We start from the raw sequence: 22,570 nt of genomic DNA, 5'->3' as shown, positions 1-22,570 counted from the left end.
CACACTGGGTCTAGAATTGTGAATTTGTAGATCTGAATTTGGGGTTTTCTTCCTTCAGGACCTTGGTGGCTCTCAGCAAACGCTGCCTGTTCCACCACTCTTTGGTTAAGGCTTCCTCATAGTTCTCAAGTGCTGGGGACATGGCACCAGGTGTGTGTGTTCCCACAGTGTTCTGCTCTAGCCTGCCAGGGGCTCTGCCCACTCCTCCCCTGCTCACCCCCATGAGGGGTTCCTCCTTGCCCTGGTCAGTGAGAGAGCTGATCACAGAGCCCACACCTGGGTTCAGCTTCCCAGTGCCATGCCTGGCACCAACTGTCTTAGGCCTGTTCCCCTGAAGCGGAATCTGTAGTGGGGTTTCTCATGCGTGGGATTTGTTAGGGGAGGGATGTTCTCCTAGGAAGAGAAGAGCCTGAGAACACAGGCAAGCAAGAGGGTGTCTTAGCAGCAGACAGCCTCAGGGAGCTCTGGGGCATACATTGTACTATGGTAGGCTGGGCTTTGAGGCAAGAGGACTGGGTTTCATATTCCTGGGTGGTCACTCCTGGTGTGGGCTGCCCCTGGGCTGGGGCACAGCCTTCTGTTTGCCTGAGAACGAGTCACTGAGGAGGGGCAGCCGTGAGAACTTGCAGCCGATCTCTGTGGCTGGGAATGGTTGCACAGCCTGTGTAGGAGTCAGGTGGAGCCGAGGGTGTAGGGGCCAGGAGGAGCAGAGCCTGGTATAGGGACCCAGTGGGCACAGGGGATGGGGACCCAGGGAGGCGCTGGCAGCATGCTGCAGGCTGGGCAGCTCCAGGCACCTTCCTCATTACCATGTGTCCTCCTTGCACAGGGGATTGTGAAGGTTCCAAGGCTGGGTCCATAGGGCATTGGAACAAGGGGAGCCCACAGAGAGCCTCCCAGGCATAGGGGCTGTCCTGGGAAGCTGCTCTGACCCCAAGAGGTACCTTGGGAAGGCTTGGTCTGGCCACAGTCCTGCAGCACCCCCTGGGCATGGGAGGTGGGTGCCCAACTCAGCCAGGCTCAGAGGTCCTGGCCCCCTGCAGCAGGCAGTGGGCAGCAGGTGGTGCATCCACACCCGTAGGTCTCCTTATCCCAGCAGGCGTGACTTTAGGCACACTCTCTGGGACAGCGGTGTCTGTCTGAGCCTGCCGGCCTGGGTGGGCACCGCTGAGGATGTTTGCCGGGCGTTGGTGCCGGGACATCGGTGCTGGGCGTTGGGAGTGGTGTCCCTGTGGGCAGGCAGCTGTGCTGGGCGGGCGGGTGTTGCTGGGTCCCCATGGGTGTGTCTGTGGCTGTGGGTGCGTGTGGCTGTGAGAGGATGGGCACGTCTCTGCGTGCCTGTGCGTGCCCCTGATTTGTGTGTCTGTGTGTGCTTATGCATCTCTGTGCACCTGTGTGTGCCCGTGTGTGGCTGTGCATCCCTGCTGTTTGTGCACGGTGTGTATTTGTGTTTATCTGTGTGTGGCTCTGTGTGTCTGTGTTTTGTCTGTTCATGTCTGTGTTGCTATGTGTACTGTGTGTGGCTGTTTTGTGTTTCTCTGGGTGTGGCTATGTGTGCCCATGTGTGGCTGTGTGTGTGTGTACCTTTGTGTGCCCATGTGTGGCTGTGTCTTTGTGGCTGTGTGGCTGTGTGTGCTGTGCGTGACTGTGTGTATTTGTGTTTATCTGTGTGTAGCTGTGCAAGTCTCTGTGTGTCTGTGCCTGTCTGTGTGTGTCTTCGTGTCTGTGTGTGTCTTCGTGTCTGTGTGTCTGTGCGTGTCTGTGTGTGTCTTTATGTCTGTGTGTCTGTGTGTGTCTTTGTGTTTGTGTGTCTGTGCGTGTCTTTGTGACTGTGTGGCTGTGTGTGCTGTGCGTGGCTGTGTGTATTTGTGTTTATCTGTGTGTGGCTGTGCAGGTTTGTGCGTGTCTGTGTGTGTGCCTTGCATGTTTGCATGTGTACCTGTGTGTGCCTGGTGCCCTCCAGGAGAATGGGCGCAGGGAGTCCATTGCAAGGATAGGCAGCGTACGACCTGTCTCCCTGAGGGTTGCTGAGGGTGTGAGGGTGGGGTAGCCACACGTGTGTCTATGCCGGGCTCCCTTCTGTTTAGAGGGGGGGGTGGTTGGCAGCTGAGAAAGGAGAATGGAAGAGGCAGCTCTGAGCTCCCTCCTGACCCCAGGAGACCCTGAGCCCAATACTGACCGCCCACTGGCACCCTGCTCTCCCTGGGGCCTGGCTGCGAGTGGGGCCTGAGAGGTGGGGTGCTGCCCTTGGGGCTGCCCATCTGGCCCAGGTTACACCTGGTTGGTGCCTACTTTCCTCAGGTGAGGACCTGCCCATCCCGGGCTCGTCTGTGAAGGGGACACAATGGTGAGACCACCCTGAGCATCCCATGTGCCCAGTGCATCCCGCAGGGAGGCCCCATCCTCAGCGCCTCTGGGGGTCTGTCCAGAGCACCTCTTGATCCAGCTGCATCTATCCAGTCTGCTGGCCCTGACTGAGCGCCTACTTTATGCATTCCCGATCACAGACCCCAGGATATAGTGGGGGATCTGGGCTGAGCAGGGACCCCAGGATATAGTGGGGGATCTGGGCCGAGCAGGGACCCCGGGATATAGTGGGGGATCTGGGCCGAGTGGGGACCCTACAGAGCTTGTGGGTCAAGGCAGGAGAAGGCCCGGGGTCGAGGGGCAAGTAGAAGCCAGGCTTCGAGTTCTCTGACACTGAAGGCCCCGGGCAGGCCTCCTGGGCAGCCGCTCTCCTGCACCTTCTGCAGACAGCCACCTCACCTTCACGTCTCCCCAAGCCCTGGTCACACACTTGGCCTGTCCTCTTGAGGGCCTCGTGGGCTTCTGAAAACTCACTTGTCTGGGACTTGCTCCTGTTACCCCGTCACCTACCACCCAGGGGCTGTCCCGGTCCCCCCTCACCTACCCCCCAGCGCCATCCCGGCCCTCCCACCTACACCTCAGTGGCCATCCCGGTTCCCCCTCACCTACTCCCCAGCGCCTGTCCCGGCCCCTCTCACCTACACCTCAGTGGCCATCCCGGTCCCCCCTCACCTACTCCCCAGTGGCCGTGCTCCCTCTCTGGCTGCTCCTGGCTTCTGTTCCATGGAATTTAGCACCTCGAGCTCCCGTGTGCTCAGTGACGCGTCTGTTCTCTGCTTCCTTCCCCCTAGGGTGGAGGCTCTGTGGGTTCTGGGACTGGGTCTGTTTTGTTCCCAGCTGTGGCCCGGTGCCCAGAGTGGGGCCTGGCTTGTGTATGAAGGGGACAAATGTGTACCCCTGAACGAGGACTGGGGTGTGTGGCCTGGCTGGGGAGGCTGCAGAGCCTTCCTTGCAGGAGAGGGTCCAGTAGAGTTAATTTGGGTGAAATGCAGGTGTGCAAAGTCCCTGCAGCTAGTCAGGCGTGGACCTGAAGAGGCTGGGGTGGGTGGGCACCACCCAAAGCCTGGGGAGGCAGGTGGACCGGCCCAGGCCAAGCACAAAGGCTCTGTGTGGGTTCTGTCTGTGACTTTACCAAAGGCTGACGGGCAGCCCTGGGGGCCTCTAAGCACGGAGAAGTGCCCATTGACGCTCATGTTTGCAGAGGTCACTCTGACTCCCCAGAGGAGGATGTGCAGAGGCAGAGTGGCAGAGTGGGGGGGCGGGTAAAGGGAGACCACAGAGATGTCGCTGCCCTCCTGATGGCGTGCCTGAAGGACAGAATGTGGGGCAGGAAGGAGCAGCAGCTGGCAGGGCAGGTGGCAGGACAGTGGTACCCAGCATCAAGATCTGGCCTGGCAAGGAGGCCCAGGCGGTGAGGAGCCCCGGGGCTCAGGCCTGGGGCAGCTGGGCCTGTGCTGCTGTCTGTCGTCTGAGAGTGACAGACAGAGGGCAGCTGGCTTCTGGGCTGGAGCATAGGGGAGAGGAGGTGGCCCAGTGGGAGATGGACTGTGGCCTGCATGTAGCCGGGAACTGTGGCAGGAAGACAAGAGGAGGCCATCTATAGCAGCTCTGGGCCCAGTGGAAGAGGCCGTCTCCCAAGGACCTGGGGAGGAGCAGCAGAGAGGGGAAGAAATAGATGGGGGGCAGGGAAGGCAGGAGGAGGTCTCCAGGACTGGAGGCCAAAGCACTGGGCCCCTTGGCGGTGCGGGAACTGACTGACCTGGACTGTGGTTAGAAGAGAGGCGGCACGAGGTGACAGGGAAAGGCAGTGGACAGGCCTTCTCTCTTTGGAGACATTTAAGGTGAAGTAAAGAGGTTGGCACGAGCTGTAGGGCAGCCTGTGGACTCAAGGGATGAGTGTTTAAGATGGGAGAGAACTGAGCCTGTCTAAAAGCCCATGGAAGAAATGAGTTACAGGCCACAAAAAGACAGGAAGAAACCGCCAACGCGACATGCTAAGTGGAAGGGGCCAGGCTGCAAAGGATTGTAGGATCCTGTAGGGTTCCACCCCTAGGACATTCTGGAAATAGCAAAACCATGGAGACAAAGGTCAATGGCTGCCAGGGGATAGGGAGGAGGGAGGAAAAAACAGGTGGAGTATGGAGGATTTCGGGGCCGCGGAACCCCTCTGTGGGGTGCTGTAACAGTGGATACAGGGTAGTATGTGTCCAAACCCAGAGAACTTACACCACCAAGCTCCAAGCCTCATGTAAACTATAGCCTTTGCATAATAATGAAGTATTGATGTATTTCAAAACAACGCGTTGTGCAGGATAAATATATGCATTTTTATTTGTCAATTAAATAAACAGAAATGTTTTTTAAAAAGCATCAGCACGGATAAGCAAAGTGCGATCTCCCCATGCAGTGGGGGATCCGGACCCTTGCCGCCACGGGGTGGCCCTGAGGCACGGAAGGACGGACGCTGTGTGCTGCCACTCAGGCGAGGCTCCTGGAGTCATCAAATCCACAGAGATGGGAAGTAGAACAGCGGGGATCAGGGGCTGGGGGAGGCGCAGGGAGTTCGCATTGAATGGGGACAGAGTCTCATCTTGGGAAGATGAGAGGGTTCTGGAGATGGATGGCCGTGAGGGCTGCGCACCAGTGTGAGTGTCCCTAATGCCCCTGAACTGTGCATTGAAAAACAGTGTCCATTTAGGACAGTACATTGATGTGATGTGTTTTTTGCCCCAGTAAAAAGTATGCAACTTTAAAAAATGTCTGATGGGTTCCTGAACTGGCTCACAGCAATGCAAGAGGCCAGTAACAGCCGAGACTGCGGGCACTGGGGAGGGCTGGGCAGGGGGTAGGGCATCAGGGAACTTTCAGTGCTTTCTGCTCAATTTTCTGTAACCCTTAAAGTGTGTTCTTAAAAAAAAAAAAAAAAAAAAAAAGACTACCAGTTACAAAACAGAAAAAGCCCAGGGGCCAATGAGGGCACCCGGCGTAGCCTGCGGGCCAGTTGGCCGGGAGGTTGGAGGAGGTTGGGACAGAGCTGGCCCCTGCTGCACACCCTGCTGCGCCCCTCTCTAGGCCGCGGGTGGGGGTCTCCTGGGGTTTGCCTGTTGCCCCTGGGGCTATGTACTCCATGGTAGCAGGAGCCAGGGCAGGCTGCCCACTCCTGCGTCCCCACAGTAGGGCTGGCTTCTACCGCACAGTAGGTCTTCAGGACATTAGGGGAAAGACTGGATGGACTGGACAAAGGTGCTCGGAGAGGTGTATGTGTGGCCACAGCAGCTCCCATGGAGGGCCCCTCCTGTGGCCACGCTCAACAGGAGCTGGGAAGGCGCAGTGGGAGGTACAGGGCCACAGGCCTGGAGATCAAGGCACAGAGAGACCACCAAGGCCACGGCCAGCCCCAGACAGAGCTGGGAGTGAGCCAGGCTGCCCGCTTGGGGTCTGTGGCTCGGCCTCGGCCCCTAGCCTCTCTGGGTTCCCCACGCTCAGGGACCCACCGTCTGTGTGTCTATCTCAGTGGGCTGTCATTTTTTAAATGAGTTGAAGCTCACATACACAGAATTAGCTATTTTCAGTGCACAACCCAGTGTATCCAGCACGATCTCAGTGTTGTGCGACCCTCACCTCCGTCTAGCTCCAGAGCCCAAGCATCCCCCAGGCGGAAACCCTGTCACTGAGCAGCCACTCCCCGTCTCTATCACCCCCCACCCTGGGCGGCCACCCATCTACTTTTGTCTCTCTGGATTTGCCTATTCTGGACATTTCATATAAAGAAAGTCCATCACCATGTGGCATTGTGTGCCTGGCCTCTTCTACCGAGCGCAGCGTTGGCGAGGCCGGTCCATGCTGCAGCCTGCGTCTGTCCGTCATTCCTCTCACGGCCCAGTAATGTTCCATTGTATGGACAGACCACAGTGGGCTCGTCTTTTTTGTGGTCGATGCATGCTGGGGTCATTTCCATCCTTGCCTCTGGTGAGTGGTGCTGCCTGGAGCATGGGTGTGCACATGTCTGCCTGAGTCCCTGCTTTCACTTCTGGGGACAGAGCTCGGGTGGGATTGCTGGTCACATGGTAGTGCTGGGGGTAACCAGCCTGCACGGACCTGCCATGGCATTGCCCATGGCAGCTGTGCTGTTGGCATCCCACAGCTGTGTGAGGCTTGCTCACAGGGCTCTAGCTGCATATGCCCACTCCTGGCCCCTGGGTCTGGAGTACACAGAGAATGACCAGCTCTCAAGTGTGTGAGCAGCTCCCACAGCCCGGGCGCCTGCCTGCTGTGGAGAGATCAGGGCAGGTGTCTTGCTGGGGACTCCAGCCGCTTCCTCTGGGCTCGTCTCCTGGCTCCAGGGTTGCTGGGAAGCTAGTTCTAAAACCAGGGGAGAAGCCATGTGCTCTCTCTGCCCACTGGGAGCCCCAGTGTAGAACGACTGTGCCCTGGTGGGGTGGGGGGGCTGGTGCCCACACCATGCCAGGCAGCTCCCCCACCCTGGCCTCAGGCAGAGCTGCCATCCTTCTCCCCTTGGTTTAACCATTAACAGGTCGCCTGCGGTGCACCCGGAGACAATGGCGTGTTTGTTCAGCGTGGCCCGTAGGGGGCTGTGCAGGGTCCTGGCACAGTCATCAAAGCTTTGCGATTAAGTCTATTAGGGACGGGATTTGTGCAAACAAAGGGACAGGTGCAGGGGCCAGGCCAGCTGCTGGGGCCGGGTGCTCTGCCGGGTGGCCATAAACCTCCCTGGGCCGTGGGGCTTCCCTTACCTGCAGCCCGCTCGCCAAGGCTTTGCTGTTCGCCCAGGCACGGAGGCCGGGCTGTGCAGGGCAGGGTGTCCCCAGGGCATCCTGCTCCCCCTACCCCTTGGCCCCTGGGCTGCCTGGCACCTGGTTGGCTCAGGAGCTTTTTATGCACAACTCCTCTGCCTATGTCCCCTTGGCAGGTCCTTTTTAACACGAGTCCTCCTTCCGTAAAGGACAGGGTCACCACCAGGACCTGCAGCTGGGCCTCCGTTCTCCAGTGGGTGTCTTTGCATGAAACGGCCTGGGCCCTGGTCCTTGCCCCACCAGTGCTGCCTGCAACCTCGTCCCTGCACCTGGGGCCCCCACCAAGTCCCTGGACCTGCACGAAGCAGCCCTGAGCATGGAAGTCAGGGGAAGGGAGGTCTCGATATGAGCCCAGCCATGGCCAGAGTACTGAGCCCAGGGCCAGCAGCTTCAGCGGGCAGGGCAGGGTGATAGGTCTGTGGGCTGGGCTGCCCAGGGACCTCAGGCCTGGGATCTGAGGGACACCAATGCCCTTTGCAGGCCACCATTTCCCTTTCCACTTTCCAAATGTGCTTGGACACAGGTGGATGCACCTGTCTGACTGGCAGACACCGGTTCTGACCCGTGTGGAGCTGCGTGGACTGGGCTCACCTGTGCCTTCTTGCATCAACCAGGTGTGGACCCTGACAAGGTGCCGGCCACTGTCCTCCAGGAGCTACCTCAGGGACACGCAGGGAGGGACTGGACAGACAGATGGAGCCCAGTCTTTGCTGCCCAGCCAAGCCCTCATGGGCAGTACAGACTCCTTCAAGATCGTCCAATGAAAGCAGGCAGAAGCCACATCCTTTTGTGACCTAAGCTTAGAAGCAAGGTTGTCACTTCTGCCTCATCCTATTGGTTGGAAGTGAGCCAGGAGATCCCGCCCACATCCAAGGTGGGAGTCCCTGCAGGACGGCTTGGGAGGTGGGTCCATGGGCTCCAGAAGGGCTGGACCACAGCAAGAAGAATGAGGCCAAAAAGCACCTGTGGCAGAGTCCTCCATGGGCAACGCAGACCGGCTCAGGCCCCGCCCTTCCCTCCGGGGTCCCCTGTGATGGGATAGAAGGGCACAGCTGGGGAGCAGGTGGGCCGTTAGAGCTGGGCAGAGGCCACAGTGGCCAGGGGGCTGGTAGAGTGGCTCTCCAGCCCCAGCAACTGCTGCCCTAGCCGCTGGCTGAGGGTCTGCCTGGAGAGGAGTGGGGTTGGACGGCTGGGGCCCAGGACCCCCTCACAGCTGCCGCTAACACTTATTCCCTGCTCCTGGGAAACCTCCTCTAGGGGCCTCGCCTCTGGGGTCTTGGCGATGAGACAGAGGGACCTCAGCCAGGACAGAGAAGAGACCCTGGCCTTGGGGGTCCACAGAGTGGGAGCCGGGCAGACTGGGTGGAAGTCCTAGGCTTGGACCCTGTTATGGGACCTTCCCTGTCAGAGTGGGCTCAGGAGGGAGTAAGTGCCTGGTCCTCAGGTGTGTAAGCACCAAGGCTGGAGCCCACACCCTGGGGAAGCAGGGCCAGGGTGGCTGGGGCGGACTTGATCCCTGGAGAGGAGCATGAGTGGCCAGGGCAGGGAGGAGGGCAGGCAGGAGGCAGGTCCAGGCCTGTGGGCTGACGGGAGGGTGAGGAGGCAGTTTAGGGACCCGAGTGAAGGCCGAGCGACTGTGGGGTGGGTGACCTGGGGCCCTGACCCTGCCTTACCCTTGGCCATGGGGCCACATTCATGCTTGGCCCCCACCCAGCCTGGGCTGGGAAAGCATCAGCTCGGCCATGAGGCAAGGGGCGGGCCATGCCTGGGGCCAGAGGGGGTCCCCCAGCCCTTCTTCTTCTCTCCATCTCCTCTCTGTCTCCTGAGTGGGTCCCCTGCCCTGCTCTGACGGGGTGCCCAGTCCTGACCTGGCAGTGGCTCCAGCCTTTGCAGTGCGGCCCTGTCTGCCTGTGTGTGTGTCTGGGTTCCTTTCGTTTGGCCGCCCTCCCCTGTCTGCACTGGTGCTCCCCCAACCTGCACTGCCCGCCGGGCCAGGCTCTGTCTCTGCCACCTGTCAGGTGCTTGCAAGACTCTGCCGTCCTCTCTGCTCCCAGCTTGCGGTTTCTGCCTCCACTGGCCCGGGCCTGCCCTGCTGCCGCCTCCCTACGCCCTGGCTGTCCGCTGCCCCTCTGCTGCCCATGGGCCAGCTGGTAAGCTCCCTACCAGGAGGAGAAAGGGCCAGACCATGCCGGACCAGGACTGGGCACAGCCTCCAACGCTCCAGATGGACAGGCTGAGACGTGCAGTGAGCGAGGCCGCCTGGGACAGGTGATTTCTGGAATGTGGGGCCAGCCAGCCTTGGCGTGAGGCGTGGACAGCTGCCAGCTTCTTCTCAGGCTGCTCACAAGCAGCGGGGGAGTGATCCCGTTTTCTGCTTGGCACCTGGCTTGCCATCCCGCCCTACCCCAGGGCACTCAGACCTCAAACTCCTCAGCTGCCTGGAACACCAGGGAAGCCTAGGCTATGTGAACCCATGCCCAGCAGCCTAAGGCGCACCAGCACATTCTCCTCTTCTCTGATTTTCCAAAACTTCCTGCCTTTGAGGAACAGCTCCCAGGTCTTCCTCGTTTTCACCCAGGTCTGCCAGCTCTGGAGCTCTGAGAATATTCCTGTAAGATGCACATCCCAGGCCTGGTCACAGGCTGTGTGAGTCACAGGTAGGGCCTGGGATCAGCATTTTGATGGATTCTAGAAGCACTGCCAAGAACGGCTGCCCCGGGATCCTGGAGCCTGGGTGTGGCCTGGCATCTCCTGTATCCCTGTGCACCCAGAGCCAAGCCAGGGCACAGGCCATCCTCCTCACTCTCCCCTTCTCAGAGGCCGCACTTCTGGCCTGGCCTGCACCTTTCCCCACTCGCTGCCCTCCAGCCGCCGACACACTCACTCCTGCGTCGGGCCCTCCGCACGGTGCAGACATTCCTCCCACAGCTTCCCAGGGAGGCCAAGAGCAAGGAACCTGCCTCTCCTCACGGAGCCCTCTGCTCCTGCCACATGGCTGGATTTTTCTTGGATGCCAGCATTTGACATCTCTATGTGAGATCTGCTTCTTCCCTGATTGTGTCATTCCCTCCACCAGCAGGCAGTCGCGTGAGGACCAGAGCCTGCTCACCGCTGGGTCCCTCCCATGTGCAGGGCAGGCAGGTGCTCAGTGCCCCTTGGGCGCATGCCTGGGAGCCCCGCTCCTGCTCCCCAGAGGGAACAAACGACTGACCTGCTGACAGAGGCTGTGAACCCACACGGGTTGTCTGCAGACATAAAGGGACATCTCCTGCGATGCTTCTGGAGAGGGCAATGCTCCACAGCTGAGGGCTTTCTTTGGGCGACAATCACGTGAAATGCCATGACCTTGTGCCACCCCGTGGCAGATGATGCTCTCAGAAGGTGGTGCAGACCCTTCCCCATTATGGTGTGGACACGCAGACATGGGGCCTCTCCCACCTCTTACAACTGGGGCAGGCTGACGACCACAGAAGAAGGGACGCCCTGCGACTCCCAGACCACATCATCAGAGGCCACGCAGCTTCCTCCTGGAGCTCTCGGGCAGCTGCCCTTGGAGCCTGGTTGCCATACTGTGAGGAAGCCCAGGTGCCACCGAGGCGGCACATGCAGATGTGCAGCCAATGACCCTGGCAGAGCCTGGCAAAGTCAGCGCCAGCCACCAGACCTGCCAGCAAGGATGCTCTGAGCCGACTTCCGCTCCAGCTGTTGTCTGACTGCCCACGAGACACCCTGAGTGAGCACTGCCAAGCTGAACCCCGTCAACTCCCGAATTGTGAGAGGCAGTCGTCCCACGACTTCCTGGTTTCAGTCACTGCTGTTGGGCAGTTGTGGGTGACCCTGAAGGGACACGCTGATTAGGGACATCTGCCTGCCTGTGTGACCTGAGTCCCAGCCTTAGCTTTCTCATGTGAAAAATCAGGACAACGGTAGACCCTACCTTATAAGGCAGCTGCAAGAGTGAAATACAGTGGAAACTGTACACAAGACAGGGTGGCTGTTCGACACCCTCTTAGTTCTTAAAATCTAAGGCCCATGTCAAGTTTTACCATCATTTTGTCATCATGATGAGAAGAGAAATGAGACCAGCCTGACCAACATGGAGAAACCCCGTCTCTACTAAAAACACAAAATTAGCCAGGCATGGTGGCACATGCCTGTAACCCCAGTTACTGGAGAGGCTGAGGCAGGAGAATCACTTGAACTCGGGAGGCGGATGTTGCTGTGAGCCGAGATCACGCCACTGCACTCCAGCGTGGGCAACAAGAGTGAAACTCTGCCTCGAAAAAAAAAAGAAAAGAAATGGAACTTAAATGAGGAAATGGTGCTTTCCTTGTTTTGTTTCTCGCTTATTGAAAGCACCTTGCCTGATGGGTTGAGGGAGAGATTTTCTTAAATCACTGTTGTGTACACATGTAGAGAGAAAATACCAGCAAGTAAGGGTTACTGGTCCCCACATTTGAGTCCACTTTCTCCGGGTCAATTTTGTCTGGAGTCGTTGCAGCGAGGCCGTCCATCATACACTCTTCCTTTGGGCCGTGTACAGGACTGGGGGACACCCGTTCCCTAAGAGGGGCCCCCACGATTGACCCGGGACCTTTTGCCTGCTCTGCCGGTGTCTAGATCTTACCAGCAGGTGCCAGCAAATCATCTCTGGAAGGTGCCCCAGACTCACTGTCCTTCCCTAGATGGGCCCTTGAGGCTTGGGATGGAAGTGTAGAGGGGTCACTGCCAGGAGGGACAGTCAGGTTCATCAGCATTGAGCTGGGGCCACCATGTCATGAAGCTGGCTGTCGGCAGCATTCACATGAAACCTGTTTTCAGAGACAATAAGTGTGAACAAGTGTCTTAGGATCGGTGCATTGTGTCCAGGATGAGCCCCTTCTCCCAGTGCCCATCCACAACACTCACACCAGGAAAGGAGGCTGGGAGGTGGGGAGGCTGGAAGGCTGGGAAGTGGGGAGGCTGAGAGGTAGGGAGGTGAGGAGGCTGGGAGGTAGGGAGGTGGGGAGGCTGAGACGTAGGGAGGTGGGGAGGCTGAGACGTAGGGAGGTGGGGAGGCTGAGAGATGGGGGGTGGGGAGGCTGGGAGGCAGGGAGGTGGGGAGGCTGAGAGGTAGGGGGTGAGGAGGCTGGGAGGTAGGGAGGTGGGGAGGCTGAGACGTAGGGAGGTGGGGAGGCTGAGAGATGGGGGGTGGGGAGGCTAGGAGGCAGGGAGGTGGGGAGGCTGAGAGGTAGGGGGTGAGGAGGCTGGGAGGTAGGGAGGTGGGGAGGCTAGGAGATGGGGAGGCTGAGAGGTTGGGAGGCTGAGAGGTAGGGAGGTGGGGAGGCTGTGAGTTAGGGAGGTGAGAAGGCTGGGAAGTAGGGAGGTGGGGAGGCTGAGAGGTAGGAGGTGGGGAGGCTGGGAGGTAGGGGATGAGGAGGCTGAGAGGTAGGGAGGTGGGGAGGCTGGGAGGTGGGGAGTAGGGAGGCTGGGAGGTAGGGAGGTGGGGAGGCTGGGAGATAGGGGGGTGGGGGGTGGGAGACTGGAAGGTGGGAAGGCTGGGAGGTGAGAAGGCTGGGAGGTGGGGAGGCTGACAGGTAGGGAGGTGGGGAGGCTGGGAGGTAGGGAGGTGGGGAGGCTGGGAGATAGGGGGGTAGGGGGTGGGAGACTGGAAGGTGGGAAGGCTGGGAGGTGAGAAGGCTGGGAGGTGGGGAGGCTGACAGGTAGGGAGGTGGGGAGGCTTAGAGGTAGGGAGGCTGAGAGGTAGGAAGGTGAGGAGGCTTGGAGGTGGGGAGGCTGAGAGGTAGGGAAATGAGGAGGCTGGGAGGTAGGGATGTGGGGAGGCTGGAAGGTGGGAAGGCTGGGAGGTGAGGAGGCTGGGAGGTAGGGGGGTGGGGAGGCTGGGAGATGGGGAGGCTGAGAGGTGGGGAGGCTGGGAGGTGGGGAGGCTGAGAGGTGGGGAGGCTGAGAGGTAGGGAGGTGGGGAGGCTGGGAGGTGGGGGTAGGGAGGCTGGGAGGTAGGGAGGTGGGGAAGCTGTGAGGTGGCGGGTGGGGAGGCTGGGATGTGGGGAGGCTGAGAGGTGGGAAGGCTGCGAGGTAGGGAGGTAGGGAGGCTGGGAGGTAGGGGGTTGGGAGGCTGAGAGGTGGGGAAGCTGGGAGGTAGGGAGGTGAGGAAGCTGGGAGGTAGGGAGGCAGGGAGGCTGGGAGGTAGGGAGGTGGGGAAGCTGGGAGGTGGGGAGGCTGGGAGGTGAGGAGGCTGGGAGGTGGGAAGACTGGGAGGTAGGGAGGTAGGGAGGCAGGGAGGCTGAGAGGTAGGGAGGTGAGGAGGCTGGGAGGTAGGGAGGTAGGGAGGCTGGGAGGTGGGGAGGCTGAGAGGTAGGGAGATGGGGAGACTGGGAGGTAGAAAGGTGGGCAGGCTGAGAGGTGGGGGAGCTGGGAGGCTGGGAGATAAGGAGGTTGGAAGGCAGAGGGGCTGGGAAGTGGGGAGGCTGGAAGACTGGGCTGCTGGGAGGTAGGGAGGCTGGAGGCTGGGAGGTAGGGAGGTGGGGAGGATGGATGGCTGGGATATGAGGAGGTGGGGAGGCTGAGCCTTGGCAGAATGTGGGTTTTTTAGTGAATCACTGGCCCCTGAAGACAGCCCAGGTCAGGTGCAGCACCGCCCCAGAGGCCAGTTAGTGATTTGTCACCCTCTGCCTTGGGAGACCAGGCTGCCAGGAGTCCTGCCCCCAGCCACAGCACCCAGCTATGCTCCCTGCCTTCTGGTGGGAGGTAGGGAAACCTCTGCTTTCACATCTGTGGGGAGGTCCCCATATTTGGCCCCTGCCCTTCAGGCCCAACCCACCCTGTCATGGAATCCTCTAGAGTCCTTGGAGGGGCAGAGTCCTATCCCCACCAGGAATTCCATCTGCGATCCTAGGAATGGAGTCCCGGAAGGCCTGCTCCTAAGGCCCTGGGGGCAGGAATTGAAGCAGACACTCCCTTCGGGCAGCGGGACAGGAAGGTGTCTGACGGACACTCCAAGTCCCTCTCTGTGTGATTCTGATGTCACCACCTTCTGACCCTCAGGCCCCGGAGGGTCCTAGGAGAAGATCCCCACCAAGGGCTGTGGACAGGAGCGAACCGGATGCTGGGGTCAGGCCACGTCCTGGGGCCTGGCACACAGTAGGGTTGCAATCGGGCACATCCACCCATGCTGTGGACCTTTGCAGGGCAGTGGAGGCGGGCACCTAGGCTGTAGCTGGGGAGCTCTCAAGGGCCCCCACTCTGTGCAGTTCAGCCAAGGCCAGGCCTGTCCCATGCAGGGTGAGGCTTCCCTTGGGGTGAGGGGTCTTCCTCACCTCCTGATCGTAAAGGCCCGGGCTGGGCTAGGGGCCCTGGTGGGTTAAAAGGGCCAGAAAATGCTGTCCAGGCAGGCAGTCCCAGGGAGAGGGCCCAGAGCACCTGCAGCCAGGCTGGGGATGCACAGGAGTGCCGTGGTGTCACTCAGCACCCAGCACCCGCTAGAAGCTCCTGGATCCCTGTCAAAACTGGGTGGATTGTGAAGTGGAGTGCGGTTGTGTCGCAGCCCCCGGAGGCCCCACCCACCACTCCCCAGCCACCCCTGGGAGCAAGGCCCTCACCCAGAGAGGTGGGGTGTCACCGGCCTGGCCAGAACCTCAGGGTGAGGCAGGGTCCTTGGGTCACTGCAGGGGGCCTCCAGTGGACCCAACCCAGCTGCTCCCTCTGGAGATAGAGTTCTGGGTGTTTCTACACTTGCTCCGACAGCCAGCCGCCCCTTGGGTGGGGCCCTTTGATGTCCCCGAACTCACAGGTGGGCGGGGCTCCGAGGCCTCCTCTGGCCCTTTGAAGCTGGGAACTCTTGTGGCCCACTCCCAGCAGACACAGGCTAACACCAAGTTCACCCTGGAGTCCACCAGCTCTCCCAGAGAGGCATGAGACCCCAGCCCAGCCCCAGGATCCCAGGCCTGCTCTCCTCAGGGGTCCCTGGAGGGCCAGTTCCCAGCCTGTGGTCCAATATCCTCACCTCCCTGAACCTCCATAGCAATAACTGCTGGTTTGTCCCCTGGCTGAGCCGTCTCCTTGGTCTCCCTCGGCTCCATTAGCACCGTTCTTTAGGAAGGAAACTGAGGCACAGGGGCTTGGGAAGGCAGAAGCCCCTGCTCACGGGAGTCATCAGGCAGAGGGAGGGAGGTCGGATGGGCGAAATAGGAGGCCACGGGCTTGCATGGGTCTGTATCCCAGAGTCCCCCCAACCTGAGGGTGCCTGTCCCCCAGGCCTCCTGGTGACCTGGCGGAGGGGCTGGTGGCCCAGGTTCCAGGCGTGCTCATGCCAGCACCCCACAGCAGCACAGGAGGCAGGGACCAGGTCTTATCAGAGCGACCGCCCGCCACCCGCCTGCAGCTGACGGAGGGATGGGGAGACCAGCCATAAACCCGTGTGTTCCCCCAAAGGAGAGAGGGAACAAAGGCATAAGCTAATAAAACTCAGATCAAAGCTGACTTATCTCTTCATTTTGCTATAAAAATTCAGAATCAAAAGGGAAGGCGGCCCCTTTATGGTTCAGGATTACAGAGATTTCTGTGCCTGTGGGGCCCTGCAGGGCCCCCGCTGCCCATCCCAGCTTTGGAGCCCTGGCCTCGGGCTACGAGGGTTCCTGCGGTTGACCTTCCCAAGGGCACTCCTGGGACATGGGCTCCAGGTCCCTCCTGGGCTTCTGGGGGCCACAAGGAGGGAGGGAACGGCTCTACCCAAGGCCCCCTCGAGACACCAGGACACCCCACGGCTGACCTCCCCACGCCGATGGCATGCGGATGAAGAGGTTTCCTGGCCTGGGGCCTGCACCCTCCTGTCTCTGCAGAAGACCTCCCTTGGTCCCCAGTTCCTGAAACTCCTGGACCCCCCTAGGAGGGAGACAGCCAGGAGGGCGGGGCCTCTGCCAGCTCCAGTCAAGCCTGGAGGCCACAGGGCTGGGTGGGTGGGGCCTCCTCTCCATTTCTCGGCTGCCCCAGGTCTCTGGGGTGGGGGGCACCACTCAGCACCTGGTGGAGTGGAACCCCTGGAACCTCGGGCAGCCAGGCACTCACTCCGGCATGCCCCGCGCCCACAGCAGAGGCCCTTGTGCACTGCGCAGGTGACATGCGCGGACCTGTCTGCACCTACCCAGGCTTGCTGTGACACACGGTCCAGTCCCGTGTGTGAGCACGTGCCCAAGCTCCCGTCGGCGGGGCGGGCGCCCCTCCCCCATGCCCAGGGTGGCCCCCGCACGCTTCCTGTGCACGCTTCACCTCTTCTCTAACCAACGCCTGAGCTCCCTGCTCCCTGCTAGGAAGCTGGCCGCCCTTCCCTTCCAAACAGGCCTGACAGGTTATGACTGAGGATTACAAACCTCCTCCAGGGTGGGCGGGGGAGGGGTGAGGAGGGAAGGTAGACTTCGGGGCAGGGGCTTTGAATGGCCTTCAGCCCCTACCCCAGAAGTCCCGGTGCCCAGAAGCTGGACCCTGTAACCTTCATCTCCGCACTCCAGTGGTGCAGGGCATTCCTGGGTGGAGCGTGGGCCCGGGGCCAGGGGAAGGAGCCTTCCCTAGGTGGCTCTCGCAGGCACGGGCCAGGGCGGGGCAGGCAGGGCAGCCCTGCCATGCCCAGGGTGCCCAGGGCTACCCTCTCCATCATGCTCTGAGCCCTGGCATGAGCTGGGTTTGGAGGGAGGGGTTGCCACGTGGATGCAGGTTCCAGGCATGGATGAGGGTGGGGTCTGGCCTCAGCCTCCTTGCTGCCCAGACATTGCATTTTGGGGCAGGGCCTGGCAGACACCCGGGATGAACCAGGCACTAGAGGACCACGTGGTCCAGAACTCATGGGGGTCTTAATGGCCCCCATGGGGGAGGGAGAGGAGGAAGGGTTGAGAGATCCCCTCTGTTTCCATGAAGAAGAGGACATTTCTGCTTGGTCTAGAAGACATGAGTGACTGGACAGCACACAGCCCCCAGCATCCTCTCAGCAGGGTCCTGAGATTCCCCTACAGGGAGACGTTGTACAGATATGCGCACCCATTGATCTACTAAATATTAATGTGGCATACTGATGCTTGGCAGAGGACTTAGAAGGTGCCCAGTTAGCAGTGGGCAGCCCCCCTACTATGGCTAAGCCCCAGGTGGGCCAGGGTGTTGGAGTTATGTTAACTAGCTACCAAGTTTGACATGGGTAAGGATTGGGGTTTCAGAGAATTGGAGGCCTGTTAGGTCTGTTTACAAGAGGGTCAACCGAGGCAAATCTCCAAGCTGGCAGGGACGGGAGCTGAGTCTTTAGACTAAGGATATGGTGTTTGGAACACAGCAAAGGTCTTTCTTCTGTTTCCATCCACCCATTTATCCATCATCCCACTTACCATCTATGCATCATCCCACTTACCCATCTGTCCATCTGTTCCTCCATTCATCCATCCATCCAGCCAGCCATCCAGCCATCCAGCCATCTTCTTATCCACCAATCCATCCATCCATCCATCCATCCGTCCATCCTTCCGTCCACTTCTCCATCCATCCATTATTGCCATCCATTCATTCATTCCTTTACCCATCTTTCCCTCTCTTCCTCCCTTCATCCTTTGGTCTGTCTCTGCATCCATCTTTAGGCACCTGTCTACACATTCATGTATCTATTCATGCATCTATCCATTAACTTTCACCACTTTTACGAGCAGATGGGCATGGGTTAAATCACAACTTATCTCTTATTAGGTAAACAGCTTTTGGGGTCCATGGTGTACATGTCTCAGTGTGCCCATAATACTATGGTGGTGGGGGCGAGTCCCAGAAGTTCTTTAATGAAGAAAAGCTTCCTAAAGCAGTGGGACTGTTTTATTAACTCAGTTGCTTTGAAAATATCTATTTTTCACCTTCTTAGAGAACTGACCTTTGGTTGTTGGTCAACTCTGAGTCCATGTTTGTTTTGCATTTGGGTGGCCCTCATCCTCTCTTGTGGTGGCTGCTCGTACCAGAGTGGGTGCTCGAGGGTGAAAAAAGGAATGGGTAGATGACAGGGTGCCCCAGGAAGGTGGACAGATGTGGGTGGGTGGCTGGGAGGAAAGAATGTTGGAGTAGGCTGTCTGGGGCCAGGAGGCAGGCAACAAGCCCAGACACCAGACATCAGCTGGTCATTCCCCAGCTGATGGCGTTGCCCATGCGTCTGCCTCTGCAGCCTCTGTGTCTCCTTGGTGAAGTCCGGAAGTGTCTGCTTTGTGGGAAGAGGGTGAGGATCCAAAAGGACCGTGGCCCATCTTGGGGGTCTCTAAAGGGCATAGGTGTGGCCTTGGTGGAGGTAATCAAGGCTAAACGAGGGCACAAGTGTGGGCTCTGAACCCATACAGTGAGTGTCCTTGTAAGAAGAGACCCCAGAGCACTTACTTGCTGCTCGTGTGAGCTGGGGAGGCCCTGACTTGAGCCAGGAAGCAGGTTCTCACCAGTAATCGAATCTGCTGGCCCCTTGATCTGAGCCACCCAGGCCTCAGAGCTGTGGGACATGAATGCGTAGGGTTTAAGCCCCCAGTCTGTGGCCCTTTGTTCTGGCCGCCTGAGCTGACCGAGCTCTCAGGATAGAGTGTCTTTCGTCCTAGAGGCCGCCTACGAGGGCAAGGATGTGCAGGCCACTGTTTCCTCTGCCCCGGCCTGTCCAGAGCTCTGGTCATTCTGTGCCCCCTCCCTGTCCAGCCCCTGCCTCTGTCTTGCCCTCACCTCCACACCCTGTCTGTCCTGCTCAGCACAGGAGACATTTTCTCCAGGCGGAACAGCCGTCCAGCTGCTCACCCTTGTGCCCAGGTAGATGCTAAGGTGGAAGATAGGCTGGGACACAGGTGGTGAGGGGGATCCGGCCTGGCTTAGGATGCAGATTCTGGCCTCTCGGAGGAGCCCTGGTCCCACCAAGTTCAGGAGGGGGTGCTGCAAGGCAGAAAACAAACAACTGGGGAGTCTGGGGACCCAGAAACACCTTGGGGCTCTGGGCTCACACCCTGTTAGCTGCAGGGCTGGCCCCGTGAGCCATTAGAGGAACCCACAGTGCACCCGCTGAACGCTGCACCATGAGCTGACCCCCGGCCCCCGCCTCCCTGCCGGCCAGCCCACATTCAGAGTGGGGCGGCATGAAATAGGCACTTATAAGGCCTGTGCCAGAGTGGCCCAGCCGTAAGTCTGCAGCAGGGCAGTCATGGGATGGGCCCCAGCTGTGGCCTGGGGGTTCAGTCTAGGGCCCGTTGCAGCCATGGGCTGCTCCTGGAGGCAGGTCAGTCTCTGCGCTCAGCCCCAGAGGTCCCTGGTGGGTGCTAGGTCACCTGACCGGCCAAAAGTTCCAGCAAAAGGGCCCCTGTCTTGGGAAGGCCCAGGCTAAGGAGGGGAGGATGGCCTGACCTTGGGGGTCAGAGTCTATGCTTTCAAACTTCCTTGGCCTCCCTTGCACAGGAGACACGTGGGTATAGAAAGTGTGGTCAGGGAGCCCAGTGGAGATGGAGTTGGCCGGCCAGGAAGTACCCAGGTATTCTGGGCAGGAGGGTAAGAAGGGCTCCCTCCTCCAGGCCTGCCCAGCCCGCCTCCTGCTCCAGGCTCCGCTAGCTGCCCCGGGCTCCGCTAGCTGCCCTGTTCCCCCCACCACCATGTCCCCTCACGCCTGCGGCAGGGAAACAGGAGATGCTGTGGTTCTGTGACGTCTGCCCTCATGTCTCCAGCTAGAGGCCCTCTGCGGGTCAGCCTGTGTCTGACTCTCACCCACCCCTGGTTATCCCTGTCTGCAGGTGCTGGCTGTGCTGGACAAAGGGCTGTGCCGGACAAAGGGCTGTGCCTTGGCTGGCAGTTCTCCAGGCCATCGGTCTGTGGCTGTCTGTCTGTGGTGGTCAAGCTGCCCAGGGCAGACAGTGAGCTATGCCAGCCAGGCCCTGGCTCCCATTGCTCAGCTCACAAGGTCCGGGCTAGGTATGTCTGTGAGGGCTGTGCTGGGCTGACCTCGGACACCCAGGAGCGGGACCCTGCAGGCACAGGTGACTTTGGGGCTGGGGCAGTTGCACTCCCAGCCAGTAGCCAGGCCCAGCGCTGGTTAAAGGAGGGATGCTGGCCCTGCGGAGGCGAGAGGCCCAGCACCAGGTGGCCTCGTCTTGCTATCCGCCAGAACTGGAATGACACGGGGCTAGGCTGGCCTGTGAATGACCAGCTCCTAGTTCTGTGGAGCAGGGGCCAAGACCCCTTCCCGGCCAGTGGCTGTGAGGACAGGATCCTGGAGGGGGAAGGGGTGCACCCAGCGTCCCTGGGGTGGGTTCTGAGGAGGAGCCCTCCTGATCCCAGGTGAAGATACTGGCCAGGCCTCGTCCCTGGACAGCCCCCAGAAAGGTGCCAACTGCCAGGTCTCTGGGCCCTTGAGGTGGGCTCGAGGCCACCTCAGCAGACAACTCATGCCATCCCCACCCCAACAGGCATGCCAGGCCCAGTGTCTGTGGGGACTCCAGGACCCCCCACTGGCCCCCTCCTCTGTCCTCTGAGCTGGGCTTTGCCCTGGGAGAAAGGAAGCAGTGAGGTCCCTGAGTGGGATGGCACAGGGCATGTGGGGTGTGGGTGATAAAGGATGCTGAGCTGGGTGGGGAGAGGTGGGACCTGTGCGTGACCTGGCCATGTGGATCCTACCAGGGAAGCTGGAGCCCAGGAGCCAAGATGGTGCCTGGTTAGGGAGCTGGGGTTGTGGACCGGCCTCCATTCGTCACTTGGCCTCTCCCCTGCTACCCTGCAGGCTGGGCTGTGGTGCCACGGTGGTCAGTCTTTCTGGGCTGGGATGTGAGTCTTTCCTTTCTCCTGGGAGGTAAGTGTGTGCACAGCTGTGCAGGAGGCCGCCAGGGGCGTGTGTGTGACTGTGATGTGTGCTATACATAGGGCCATGTGTGCCGGCATCTGCACACACGTGTTTGCAGGGCCCACAAGTGTGTGTGTGCATATGTAGTGTGTGGCATGCGACGTGCCTGTAGAGAGAATGTGTCTGGGGGCCCCACGTCCTCAGGCCTGGCCCCCAACAGCCCCCGTTAGGCCCCAGCCACATAGCTAGATTGTAGGTGGGACTGAGGCACTTTGGAGACCTCTGCACCTGACTGTGGGACTCTCATGGAGGCCTCGTGGGACGTGAGCGATCCCTGCCCTGCCTGGCAGTGTCAGCACCTCGGGCGGCCTGCACCTGGCCCCTCCACCCTTCCCCTGACCCACTCCTGTGGCAGTCACAGTTGAGCCACACTTTCTGCGGTCTTGTCCCTCCCTTGGGGTCCTGGGGACCAGCCAGGTGTCCTGAGAGCAATCTGATGGAGACCCCCTGAGTCCCACCCCAGCTCCCCTTTCCTGACCCCTTCCCAGCCCCTCTCCTCCTTGAGGAACCAGCACCCTCCTCCTGCAGCCCGGCCACCTGGACATAGGGCGAGGGCCCCACCGTGTGGCCACCTGGACACCCTGCAGGGCGGCTCCTCGGCCTGACTTCTGCCTTCAGCACCCAGGGTTCCTCCCCCTCCCCGACTGGACATGTGAGATGGGAGACAGAGACACGGGGACGGGGACACAGAGACGGGGAGACAAAGATGCAGAGAGACAGAGAGATGGAGGCGGGGAGACAGAGATGCAGAGATGGAGACAGAGAGACAGGGAGACAGAGACACAGAGAAACAGGGAGACAGAGACAGAGAGATGAAGGGGAGACAGAGACACAGAGAAACAGGGAGACAGACACAGAGAGACAGAGAGATGAAGGGGAGACAGAGACACAGAGATGAAGACAGAGATGAGGAGATAGAAACGCAGCGATAGGGACACAGAGACGGGGAGACAGAGATGGAGAGATGGAGACAGAGACAGGGAGACAAAGACAAAGAGAAACAGGGAGACAGAGAAACAGGGAGACAGAGACACAGAGAGACAGAGAGATGGAGACAGGGAGACAGAGGCACAGAGATGAAGACAGAGACGAGGAGACAGAGACGCAGAGACAGGGATACAGAGACAGGGACACAGAGACAGAAACAGAGAGACGGGGAACAGAGACACAGAGACAGGGAGACAGAGATGGCGAGACAGAGATGCAGAAATGGAGAAAGAGATGGAGATATAAAAACAGAATAAGAGAGAGACAGAGATAGGGAGAGAAACAGAGATAGAGACAGAAGCAGAGACATAGAGACACAAAGATAGAGACAGATTAGGAAGAGACAGACATGGAGACAGAGAGACAGATACACAGATAGAGACAGAGATGGGGAGAGAGGCAGATAGAGACGGAGGCAGACAGAGAAACAGAGACTGATGAGGCCACACACCCATCCTTCTGTTCACCTCAAACCCCCACCCCTTTCCCTGCTACAGATGGAGACCCTCACGACCTGTGTGGTCCAGAACCCAGGTCTTCA

The sequence above is a fragment of the Chlorocebus sabaeus genome, chromosome 1 (assembly GCF_047675955.1).
Source record: "Chlorocebus sabaeus isolate Y175 chromosome 1, mChlSab1.0.hap1, whole genome shotgun sequence".
Lineage (NCBI taxonomy): Eukaryota > Metazoa > Chordata > Mammalia > Primates > Cercopithecidae > Chlorocebus > Chlorocebus sabaeus.
Note: the sequence above shows the minus strand (reverse complement) of the source record.